A 12,980-nucleotide genomic window follows, 5' to 3' on the forward strand; every position below is an offset into this window, starting at 1 on the left:
GATGATTGTCACCTGTGAGGAGGAGAAGGAGAGAAAAGAAACACAGGATACACACTTGTATCCGTAACAATTGTTGTTTAGGATAGTTATCATTGTTTTAGTTTACTGCGAAGCCCCTAGTCCCATTCAACATGCCTCAGATACCTCCTTTGTCCCACCTTCCACACATGCGGTGACCTCACCCAGCATAACTAGTGCGTCCAGAGATGCAATCTCTCTTATCGTCACTCAAAGCCTGGGTTTACCTCCACTGTACCCGCACCCTACCATACCCATGTCTGTACATTATGCTCTGAATCTATCCTACCACGCCCAGAAATCTGCTCCTTTTATTCTCTGTCCCCAACGCACTAGAAGACCAGTTTTGATAGCCTTTAGCCGTACCCTCATCCTACTCCTCCTCTGTTCCTCGGGTGATGTGGAAGTTAACCCAGGCCCCGCGTGTCCCCAGGCGCTCTCATTTGTTGACTTCTGTAACCGAAAAAGCCTTGGTTTCATGCATGTTAACATCAGAATCCTCAATAAGTTTGTTTTACTCACTGCTTTAGCACACTCCCACAACCCTGATGTCCTTGCCGTGTCTGAATCCTGGCTTAGGAAGGCCACCAAAAATTCGGAGATTTCCATCCCCAACTACAACATTTTCCGTCAAGATAAAACTGCCAAAGGAGGACGAGTTTCAGTCTACAGCAGAGATAGCCTGCAAAGTTCTGTCATACTTTCCAGGTCTATGCCCAAACAGTTCGAGCTTCTAATTAAAAAAATTAATCTCTCCAGAAATAAGTCTCACTGTTGCCGCCTGTTGTAGACCCCCCTCAGCTCCCAGCTGTGCCCTAGACACCATATGTGAATTGATTGCCCCCCATCTATCTTCAGAGTTCATTCTGTTAGGTGACCTAAACTGGGATATGCTTAAGAAACTGTTATAGACCTATATCCATCCTGCCCTGTCTTTCTAAAGTCTTCGAAAGCCAAGTTAATAAACAGATCACTGACCATTTCGAATCCCACCGTACCTTCTCCGCTGTGAAATCCGGTTTCCGAGCTGGTCATGGGTGCACCTCAGCCACGCTCAAGGTCCTAAATGAAATCATAACCGCCATCGATAAAAGACAGTACTGTGCAGCCTTCTTCATCGACCTGGCCAAGGCTTTGACTATGTCAATCATAGGTTTCTCTCAATCATTGGTTTCTCAAATAACTGCCTCGCCTGGTTCACCAACTACTTCTCAGATAGAGTTCAGTGTGTCAAATCAGAGGGCATGTTGTCCGGACCTCTGGCAGTCTCTATGGGGGTGCCACAAGGTTCAATTCTCAGGCCGACTCTTTTCTCTGTATATATCAACGATGTCGCTCTTGCTGCGGGTGATTCCCTGATCCACCTCTACGCAGACGACACCATTCTGTATACATCTGGCCCTTCTTTGGACACTGTGTTAACAGATCTCCAAACGAGCTCCAAACGAGCATCACTACTCTGGACGGTTCTGACTTAGAATATGTGGTCAACTACAAATACCTAGGTGTAAACTCTCCTTCCAGACTCATATTAAACATCTCTAATCCAAAATGAAATCTAGATTCGGCTTCCTATTTCGCAACAAAGCCTCCTTCACTCACGTCGCCAAACATACCCTCGTAAAACTGACTATCCTACCGATCCTCGACTTCGGCAATGTCATTTACAAAATAGCCTCCAACACTCTACTCAGCAAACTGGAAGCAGTCTATCACAGTGCCATCTGTTTTGTCACCAAAGCCCCATATACTACCCACCTGTCACGTTCTGACCTGTAAAGGTGTTATTTGTTAGTGTTTAGTATAGTCAGGATGTGGCAGGGGGTATTTTGTTTATATGTTTCGGATTGTTAGTCTATGTGTATAGACAAGGGGTGTTTGATTAGAGTGGCCTAGAGTTTTGGTATATGTTCTATGTTAGGGCATTTTCTATGTTTATTCTAGTCACTCTGTTTCTATGTGCAGTTTTGTTCTTGACCTTCAATTGGAAGCAGCGGCTCCTCGTTGCTTCTGATTGGAGGTCCTATAATTAGGGGATTGTTTGTATTGTGGATTGTAGGTAGTTGTATTCTGTTTTGTGCTTATCACCTGACAGAACTGTTAGTGTCGTTTCCGTTAATTGTATACGTGTTTCATTTGTTTCTCCTTCTTCAATATTAAAAAAGAAGATGAGTATACACTTCCCTGTTGCGTCTTGGTCCTCCACACACGACACGCGTTACACCACCACTGCGACCTGTATGCTCTCGTCGGCTGGCCCTTGCCAGATATTCGTCGCCAATGCTGCAGACATTTTTTGGACCCTTCCCTATTTCGCTTGGCAGGTGTGGCATATCAAGAAGCTGATTAAACAGCATTATCATTACACAGGTGCACTTTGTGCTGGGGACAATAAAAGGCCACTCTAAAATGTGCAGTTTTGTTACACAACACAAGACAGTGTGCAATTGGCATGCTGACTGCAAGAATGTCCACCAGAGCTGTTGCCAGAGAATTTAATGTTCATTTCTCTACCATACGCTGCCTCCAACATCGTTTCAGAGAATTTGGCACCAGCCTCACAACTGCAGACCCCGTGTATGGCGTTGTGTGGGCGAGCGGTTTGCTGATGTCAACGTTGTGAACAGTGTGCCCCATGGTGGCGGTGGGATTATGGTATGGGCAGGCATAAGCTACGGACAATGAACACAATAGCATTTTATTGATGGCAATTTGAATGCACAGAGATACCATGATGAGATCCTGAGGCCCATTGTCATGCCATTCATCCGCCGCAATCACCTCATTTTTCAGCATGATAGTGCACGGCCCCATGACGCATGTATCTGTACACAATTCCTGAAAGCTGAAAATGTCCCAGTTCCTCAACCGCCTGCATACTCACCAGACATGTCACCCATTGAGCATGTTTGGGATGCTCTGGATCAACAAGTACGACAGCGTGTTCCAGTTCCTGCCAATATTCAGCAACTTCGCACAGCCATTGAAGAAGAGTGAGACAACATTCCACAGGCCACAATCAACAGCCTGATCAACTCTATGCGAAGGAGATGTGTCACACTGCATGAGGCAAATGGTGGTCACATCAGTTACTGACTGGTTTTCTGATCCACACCCCTACCTTTATTTTAAGGTAGCTGTGACCAACAGATGCATATCTGTATTCCCAGTCATGTGGAATTCATAGATTAGGGCCTAATGAATTTATTTCAATTGGCTGATTTCCTTATATGTACTGTAACTAAGTAAAATCTTAGAAATTGTTGCATGTTGCGTTTATATTTTTGGTTAGTATATATGTGTATATATATATATATATATTGCTCAAAAAAATAAAGGGAACACTTAAACATCATCCTAGATCTGAATGAAAGAAATAATCTTATTAAATACTTTTTTCTTTACATAGTTCAATGTGCTGACAACAAAATCACACAAAAATAATCAATGGAAATCCAATTTATCAACCCATGGAGGTCTGGATTTGGAGTCACACTCAAAATTAAAGTGGAAAACCACACTACAGGCTGATCCAACTTTGATGTAATGTCCTTAAAACAAGTCAAAATGAGGCTCAGTAGTGTGTGTGGCATCCACATGCCTGTATGACCTCCCTACAACGCCTGGGCATGCTCCTGATGAGGTGACGGATGGTCTCCTGAGGGATCTCCTCCCAGACCTGGACTAAAGCATCCGCCAACTCCTGGACAGTCTGTGGTGCAACGTGGCGTTGGTGGATGGAGCGAGACATGATGTCCCAGATGTGCTCAATTGGATTCAGGTCTGGGGAACGGGCGGGCCAGTCCATAGCATCAATGCCTTCCTCTTGCAGGAACTGCTGACACACTCCAGCCACATGAGGTCTAGCATTGTCTTGCATTAGGAGGAACCCAGGGCCAACCGCACCAGCATATGGTCTCACAAGGGGTCTGAGGATCTCATCTCGGTACCTAATGGCAGTCAGACTACCTCTGGCGAGCACATGGAGGGCTGTGCGGCCCCCCAAAGAAATGCCACCCCACACCATGACTGACCCACCGCCAAACCGGTCATGCTGGAGAATGTTGCAGGCAGCAGAACGTTCTCCACGGCGTCTCCAGACTCTGTCACGTCTGTCACATCCTCAGTGTGAACCTGCTTTCATCTGTGAAGAGCACAGGGCGCCAGTGGCGAATTTGCCAATCTTGGTGTTCTCTGTCAAATGCCAAACGTCCTGCACGGTGTTGGGCTGTAAGCACAACCCCCACCTGTGGACGTCGGGCCCTCATACCACCCTCATGGATTCTGTTTCTGACCGTTTGAGCAGACACATGCACATTTGTGGCCTGCTGGAGGTCATTTTGCAGGGCTCTGGCAGTGCTCCTCCTGCTCCTCCTTGCACAACTGAGGAGGTAGCGGTCCTGCTGCTGGGTTGTTGCCCTCCTACGGCCTCCTCTACGTCTCCTGATGTACTGGCCTGTCTCCTGGTAGCTCCTCCATGCTCTGGACACTACGCTGACAGACACAGCAAACCTTCTTGCCACAGCTCGCATTGATGTGACATCCTGGATGAGCTGCACTACCTGAGCCACTTGTGTGGGTTGTAGACTCCGTCTTATTCTACCACTAGAGTGAAAGCACCGCCAGCATTCAAAAGTGACCAAAACATCAGCCAGGAAGCATAGGAACTGAGAAGTGGTCTGTGGTCACCACCTGCAGAACCACTCCTTTATTGGGGGTGTCTTGCTAATTGCCTATAATTTCCACCTGTTGTCTATTCCATTTGCACAACAGCATGTGACATTTATTGTCAATCAGTGTTGCTTCCTAAGTGGACAGTTTGATTTCACAGAAGTGTGATTGACTTGGAGTTAAATTTTTTGAGCAGTGTATCTACTATATATGTCTACATACAGTGGGGGGAAAAAAGTATTTGATCCCACTGACAAAGAAATGATCAGTCTATAATTGTAATAGTAGGTTTATTTGAACAGTGAGAGACAGAATAACAACAAAAAAATCCAGAAAAACGCATGTCAAAAATTTTATACAATTATTTGCATTTTAATGAGGGAAATAAGTATTTGACCCCTCTGCAAAACATGACTTAGTACTTGGTGGCAAAACCCTTGTTGGCAATCACAGAGGTCAGACGTTTCTTGTAGTTGGCCACCAGGTTTGCGCACATCTCAGGAGGGATTTTGTCCCACTCCTCTTTGCAGATCTTATCCAAGTCATTAAGGTTTCGAGGCTGACGTTTGGCAACTCGAACCTTCAGCTTCCTCCACAGATTTTCTATGGGATTAAGGTCTGGAGACTGGCTAGGCCACTCCAGGACCTTAATGTGCTTCTTCTTGAGCCACTCCTTTGTTGCCTTGGCCGTGTGTTTTGGGTCATTGTCATGCTGGAATACCCATCCATGACCCATTTTCAATGCCCTGGCTGAGGGAAGGAGGTTCTCACCCAAGATTTGACGGTACATGGCCCCGTCCATCATCCCTTTGATGCGGTGAAGTTGTCCTGTGCCCTTAGCAGAAAAACACCCCCAAAGCATAATGTTTCCACCTCCATATTTGACGGTGGAGATGGTGTTCTTGGGGTCATAGGCAGCATTCCTCCTCCTTCAAACACGGCGAGTTGAGTTGATGTCAAAGAGCTCTATTTTGGTCTCATCTGACCACAACACTTTCACCAGTTGTCCTCTGAGTCATTCAGATGTTCATTGGCAAACTTCAGACAGGCATGTATATGTATTCTTGAGCAGGGGGACCTTGCGGGTGCTGCAGGATTTCAGTCCTTCACGGCGTAGTGTGTTACCAATTGTTTTCTTGGTGACTATGGTTCCAGCTGCCTTGAGATCATTGACAACATCCTCCCGTGTAGTTCTGGGCTGATTCCTCACCGTTCTCATGATCATTGCAACTCCACAAGGTGAGATCTTGCATGGAGCCCCAGGCCGAGGGATACTGACAGTTCTTTTGTGTTTCTTTCATTTGCGAATAATCGCACCAAATGTTGTCACCTTCTCACCAAGCTGCTTGGCGATGGTCTTGTAGCCCATTCCAGCCTTGTGTAGGTCTACAATCTTGTCCCTGACATCCTTGGAGAGCTCTTTGGTCTTGGCCATGATGGAGAGTTTGGAATCTGATTGATTGATTGCTTATGTGGACAGGTGTCTTTTTTACAGATAACAAGCTGCGGTTAGGAGCACTCCCTTTAAGAGTGTGCTCCTAATCTCAGCTCGTTACCCTCTCAATCTTTCTGATTGAGAGGGGATCAAATACTTATTTCCCTAATTAAAATGCAAATCAATTTATAACATTTCTGACATGCTGTCTCTCACTGTTCAAATAAACCTTCCATTAAAATTATAGACTGATCCTTTCTTTGTCAGTGGGCAAACGTACAAAATCAGCAGGGGATCAAATACTTTTTCCCCCCACTGTATATTGTGTTGAGCTTTGTCAGTTTGTACTTAGTGAAAAAGCATGATGTTGCATCCAATGGTATCCACTAGGGTCATGACACAGATCCTCAATTTGACAATTTGTCAAACACTTTCATGTATTACCCTATTGGAAACAGTACCTCAATCTCTCCATCTTGTGCGGGACGTAAACATGAAAGGCATTGCATTCCAACATCACCTGTATCCTTTTATTCTTTTCCTCTGATAGAGTAAAAACCGGCATATATATATATATATATATAAAAAAAACATCAAGTCATAAATTAAAGAACAGTAACGTATGGCCTCCGTCTATACTTTCCAGGGGAACAACACTGAAGCCCCATAAACTGTCCAACATGTAAAGGGAACCTCTATTGCATGGCAGCCAGGTCCACATGTTGAGCCATATTAGGCATCCCCTTTAAAGGCCACAGTCTACCAAGGATCTCTCGCCACAGTCAGGCAGATGGTTCTGGTTTAGCCTCCTTTCTTCAACACTATATAGGTTGTATTACATTTATTAAACACTTTAAAAAAATCTCTGGCTGCAAGATTGTCCATCTGTTGGGGGCAACACAATATACTATGAAGGAGGGTATGAAGACCGGTGGGGGGAGGGGTAATCATTGTGATGTCAGTGCTGCTCTTAATGTGGTGCAGGTCTAAGTTCGGGATGGATGATTGATTTAAAAGGGCCCGCTTTTAGCTGAGCGAACATTTAGATCACAGATGAAAATTTAATAAAAAAAAGGAGAAAGGCACACAAATCACCCCTAGCTTTACTCTCTGGAATGTTTTTGCGCACAGATTTGATATATAGTGGTGCAGATGTGCGACTGGCGCGTGACGGAAAGAGCTAAAAGAGTTGCTAAACCAGCGGAATGTGTCAGCCTGGTGGTTCCCAAAAATGCATTTTCTTAATAAACCCTGATTCAATCGTGTTTATCGGGGAGGCATCCCTATTCTATTTCACCTTAAAATGCACCTTTGGTGTGGTGGCAGAAATCGGTGCAACAAAGGCCAACAAAATTATGTTGATGCACATAGAGTAGCTTTGGTCATGCACAATTCTTTTTTTAAATCCCATGAAAGGCTGAAAATGTCAACTGTCATGTTGTATATTCCCATGTGCAAGCACACACACATTAAACAACTATTTAACAATTTCGAAAATGCATCAAAAACATAATTTAATACATATGGGAAACTGACCAATGTTAGGTCTAGTTGAGGTAAGAATAAGGAAAGAAGAGTTATAGGACAAGTTTTTCTGTAACCAGTTTTAACATGAGGGCTTCCACCATTTTAAAGTAGTCAACTGGGCGGGGATTCCTATGAGTTGGGAGCAATCAGCCAATGAAGATGAAGAATATTGACTACGTCAAAATGGAGATAGCCTCAATGGCACTGCCCATGTTGTCACAGACGCTATAATGGCACAGACACAAAGATGAGTCCTATGTCTATCTATATGGCCTGTTGTTCATATCTGCCCTCTCATTGGCTAGAATGGTCCCACCTGATCTCGCCTCCTCCCGCCTGCCTTCCATCTAAGAGGACATATATTTCCATTGTTAGAGCAGTCAATCGACTATCTTGTCAATATAATACACAATCTTTGTTTTAGTTCCGTTTGTAACACAGCATAATGAGGTTTCCTTGAGTTTCTACCCAGTAATTTTATATAATTTGCAGAAAACCAGTCATCTAATTTATTGTGCAATAGGTATTTTCTGGACATAAACAGAATACTTAAATATGTGTGTTAGTGTACTAATAGTGGTATCTGTAAATAGTTCACAAAGGTTTTCTGCATCATACTGGCCGCCTACTTGTTTCATTTTTAGATGACCTACCATTTAGGGGCTTACATTCCACTGCCCTCATCTCACTAATAGTGGCATACCTGTAACTCCCTGGTGTTAGGCTGTGTCTCAGTATCTCTGTGTTATCTTATCTCTGCCATGATTAGCATGGACAATTTTGTGAGTGTTCAGGACATGAGGAGCCTATGCTGTCAACACTGTTAAATTCCAATGTACCAACAGTTTTCAGTGTTCAGAGATTTGTCAGAAGGTATTATGCAATGGAATCCATTTCATTGGTCCTGATTGAGAAATTAGCAGTGATAACATAGTTGTTGACATATGCTATATAATTGTGTGTCTTGAATTAGTTTGCGTTGTCTTCGTCATTGTTGCAGGTATTTTCCCCATGCATCAATGTGTGCAGATTTGAATTTGTGTAATTCAGATTCCAAACTCAAGTGGATTACACGCTGTCCAGCCGTTATTAGAATGGTGAAGTTACGGCATGGCTTGGCATTTTATTTCCATGGCAATTTCCAACCGTCAAGTAGGGGCAACGTAAATGCCTGTTACCATCTAGTAGGCTTGCAAGGAGCTAGGGCGTTGGGGTTGGGGTTGATCCCAGTGCTAGGCTCAGGTCATCGCGGGTTCAATCCCAGTGCTAGGCACTTGTTTTGTCATTTTGTTTGTTTGTTTTAATCCTAACCCAAACCTTAACCAGTCGAAATGATATGTGTGATATGCATACATTTAAACCTACATTTAACTGTGCGTTCAAATTCGGTTTCACTTTTGCGCAGTTTGACTGACAGCTACAGTAACAGATAGCAACACACTCCATAATCTACAGACGGCACCACACTCCGTAATTGAAAGGCAACACACGCCATAATCTCTGTTGCCTGCAGTTACTACAAATGTCTCCATTTGCCTTAGAGGTTATATTGATATTTTTTTTTATACTGTAATTACTGTACCTCAGTTCTGTATACATTAAATATCTTAGCATCCATTTAGGCTAGTTTTAAAGAGAGATATGTAAAGATATGAGAGATAAAAGATTTTGTCAACAAATTACACAAGTTACTTATTTTATTGTCAATATCAATGACAAGTGTATTTCTGAGTGATTTGTAACAGAAAAGTGTCTAAACATATGGTCATTAATGTACTCATACATATGGTCAAGACTGCAAATCTGGTTGAACGAGAATATCACTGACATGGCCCTGGACTGGAGGTCTGGATGATTGCTTAATGTTTTTGAGTTTATAGTGACACAGCTGCTCAAGATCTGACACAAAGAATGGATAAGCATCAAGCCTGAATATACAATTCATGTAATGTGCTTTTTGTTCTCTTGTCACCTTACTGACAGCATTGCTTGCTGTCTTATTGTGGGATATCTTACACAGTCAGTCTGAAAATGGCGATCCGCTGTACTGTACCATTGCATATCTGAGTTGGGCAGAATGTCTCCAGTTCTACAGTCAGCCATGTGTTAAACAGCCACGATGCCTAGAGATTGACAGAGCTCTGAGGTCATGTCTTGTGGGGGCAGGAACAGGTGTCCTTCCTGCTCCAGTTTAAAGAAGAAAATCTACCAGGGCCTAAAGGAAGCTAGAAGGCAGGCCCACATGTGTGTGCCCCACGGTCTCTCCCAGCCTCTTACAGGATGAAATTATCCTTCAGTACAGTGCTGAGGAGGTATTTGAGGTGTAGAGTTCAGAAGCATGCTAATGACAAGTACATGTTCGGAGAGAGACCAAAAACTGCCAGCTTTGAATAAATTGGGGAAGGCATCAAGGGAGGTCATGTCATTAGGCAACTTTTTTTTTGCTGTACTAGAGGGCGCTTGCAAAATAACCTGCTGAGATTGGTCGAAATAGCCTATGCCTCAAAGACTACAGGATGGCTGTTGTCCCCTGTCTGTTGTTGTGCGTCGCCACACTACTGTTGCATGGTGGATATATGCTTCATACAGTATTTATGTCAAGAGACTAGCTCTCAAGCACAAGTATATTTGTTGTGATGAATAGCTAATTACATCCTACACTAATCACTTACATTCAATGCACACTGTGGTAAGAACAGACATTTTTCCTATTTGTTCTTTATATCCTTACAATCTGAAAAAATAAATATGCATTTTTTTAAGAAGATGGCTCATTTTCCCATAGCTTTTAAATGTTCAACATTATTATTCCATCGGATTCTACATAGCCTCAAGTGGAAGATGTAACACGTTGAATGAGTCCTTCGAAATTACCATTGGAGAAGAAAAAAAGTAGGGACCACATTTGCATACTATTGACATATTTGAAGCTATGCCTACATGCAAGAGAGAATATATTTATATGAAAGCAAGTATACATTTAAGGTGATCATGTATTTTTTTTTAAAAACAACATAGTATTACCTTGGCATGAAAAACCAGGAGTGGGATGTATCATTACGTCTCCTCAGCTTCAAAGCGATAAAGCAGAATTGAATAAACTTATTACCAGTCACTGTAGGGATGAACATCCCACTCAACAACTTAGTCTGTACATGTAGTAATTTGCTTACATTAAAGCAGTCAAAAACGTGATTTCCTGTGTTTTGTATATATTTCCACACTGAGGTTGGAATAATTCTGTGAAATGGTGAAAAGTATGATAATGCCCTTTTAGTGTAAGAACTGTTTGAAAAGATAGCCTGAAATTTCAGCCTGTTTTGGTGGGATGGAGACCACTCCCAGACAGTCTTAGCTAAATTCTTGCTTGAGAAATTGCTCTAGCTAAGAAGCTATTTTTGTTGATTTTTGACCATTTTAATTGAAAACGATCACAGCTGCAATGGGCCTTTGAAGCATTGCATTTGTATCATATACAACATCTAAAAAATAAATGGTTGACAAAAATGCAAATATTCCAAAATGATAGTGGATAGTCAGGTAAGTGAAGAGATTATTTGAAAGGAGAGAGAGAGAGAGTTTATTTCCCACAAGTCATTGTTGCATTAATGTCACTCGATAGAGCAATTGGATACAAAAAGGTTGATATTTGGCCATTAAACACTATCTACTGTAGAGTAATGTCAGTAAGGTCACCTGAGATAAGATAATAATGCTCCTCCTATTGCTAACGCTTTACCAAAGTCATAGCCTTGAGCCAGAGTCTAAGTCTCGCTCTAGCTAGCTAATGAAAGTCGGCCGAGAGAGATTACCAAATTGATGACCTTTGCATGCACGCTTATGCTAAAGGCCAAGCGTGTGTTCACGACCTTGAAGGATATGTTTCACAGATAACACCATGGGATGACTTGACGTGCACCTCCAGCGTTACGTCATAGTTTAGGTAGTGTCAGAAGCACAAACCTGGACGTTTTTAGTAACTACAATGGTTACACAGTATGTCACTATTTTTTCATATTGTAATGAGAGTATGTTGATCTTGTGAAATATAGTGGATTAATAAAACATAATCATTCAGAATGCTGTTTATTCCACTCAATGCAAACACATTTTTAGAGGTGTATGTTTTTATGTTTTCGAAACTATAAACGCAACATGCAACAATTTCAAATGTTTTACTGAGTTACAGTTCATATAAGGAAATCAGTCAACTGAAATAAATTCATTAGGCCCTAATCTATTAATTTCACATGACTCTCCCGAGTCTGTACGGGAGTTGCAGCGATGGGACAAGACTGTAACTACCAATCGGACACCACGAAATTAGGGAGAAAAAGGGGTAAAAAAATAAAATAAACAATAAATGCAATTGTGTTCGTTGTCCATAGCTTATGCTTGCCCATACCATAACCCCACCACCATGGGGCACTCTGTTCACAATGTTGACATCAGTAAACCGCTCACCCACACAATGCCATACACGTGGTCTGCGGTTGTGAGGCCGGTTGGACGCACTGCTAAATTCACTAAAACAACGTATTGTAGAGAAATTAACATTCAATTATCTGGCAATAGCTCTGGTGGACATTCCTGTAGTCAGCATGACAATTGCACACTCCCTCAAAACTTAAGACATCTGTGGCATTGTGTTGTGTGACAAAACTGCACATTTTTAGAGTGGCCTTTTATTGTCCCCAGCACAAGGTGCATCTGTGTAATGTTCATGCCGTTTGGATTATCTTGGCAAAGGAGAAATACCCACTAACAGGGATGTTAACAAATTTGTGCATAACATTTGAGAGAAATATTCTCAGGATCTTTTATTTCAGCTCATGAAACATGGGACCAGCACTTTACATGTTGCGTTTATATTTTTGTTCAGTGTCGTATATATTTGAAATGTTTTTATGATCAAACTCAGCCTGCATGTCCCATTATATTTTGCAAAGAACAAAACTGACATTGGATATATAAAAATCGTACCAATAAGTGGGAGATGTGTGGGAGATGTGTGGGAGATGTGTGTACATTCAATACGAACCTAATGTTTGCATTCTTTGTACACGCCTCTTGTATACATGAGGTATCTGGTCATTGCTCCCTAGAGCCGTACCTTGTGCAGGTCATAGAGACATACAGGTCTCTGCTGGTCTGTCACCATCACTCTTACTCTCCCACTCTGGGACACGTCAGTGGTTCACTGTAAACTTACATGACCATAGTACAGCAATAATGGATTTTCCAGATGTTGTTATCAGGTGTCTATGTGACTTTTGTACTTTTATACTACTATCTCTTAGAATGATCTTCACTGTACTGTATACCTTTT

This window comes from Salmo trutta, chromosome 5 (genome assembly GCF_901001165.1).
Source record: "Salmo trutta chromosome 5, fSalTru1.1, whole genome shotgun sequence".
NCBI classification, from domain to species: domain Eukaryota; kingdom Metazoa; phylum Chordata; class Actinopteri; order Salmoniformes; family Salmonidae; genus Salmo; species Salmo trutta.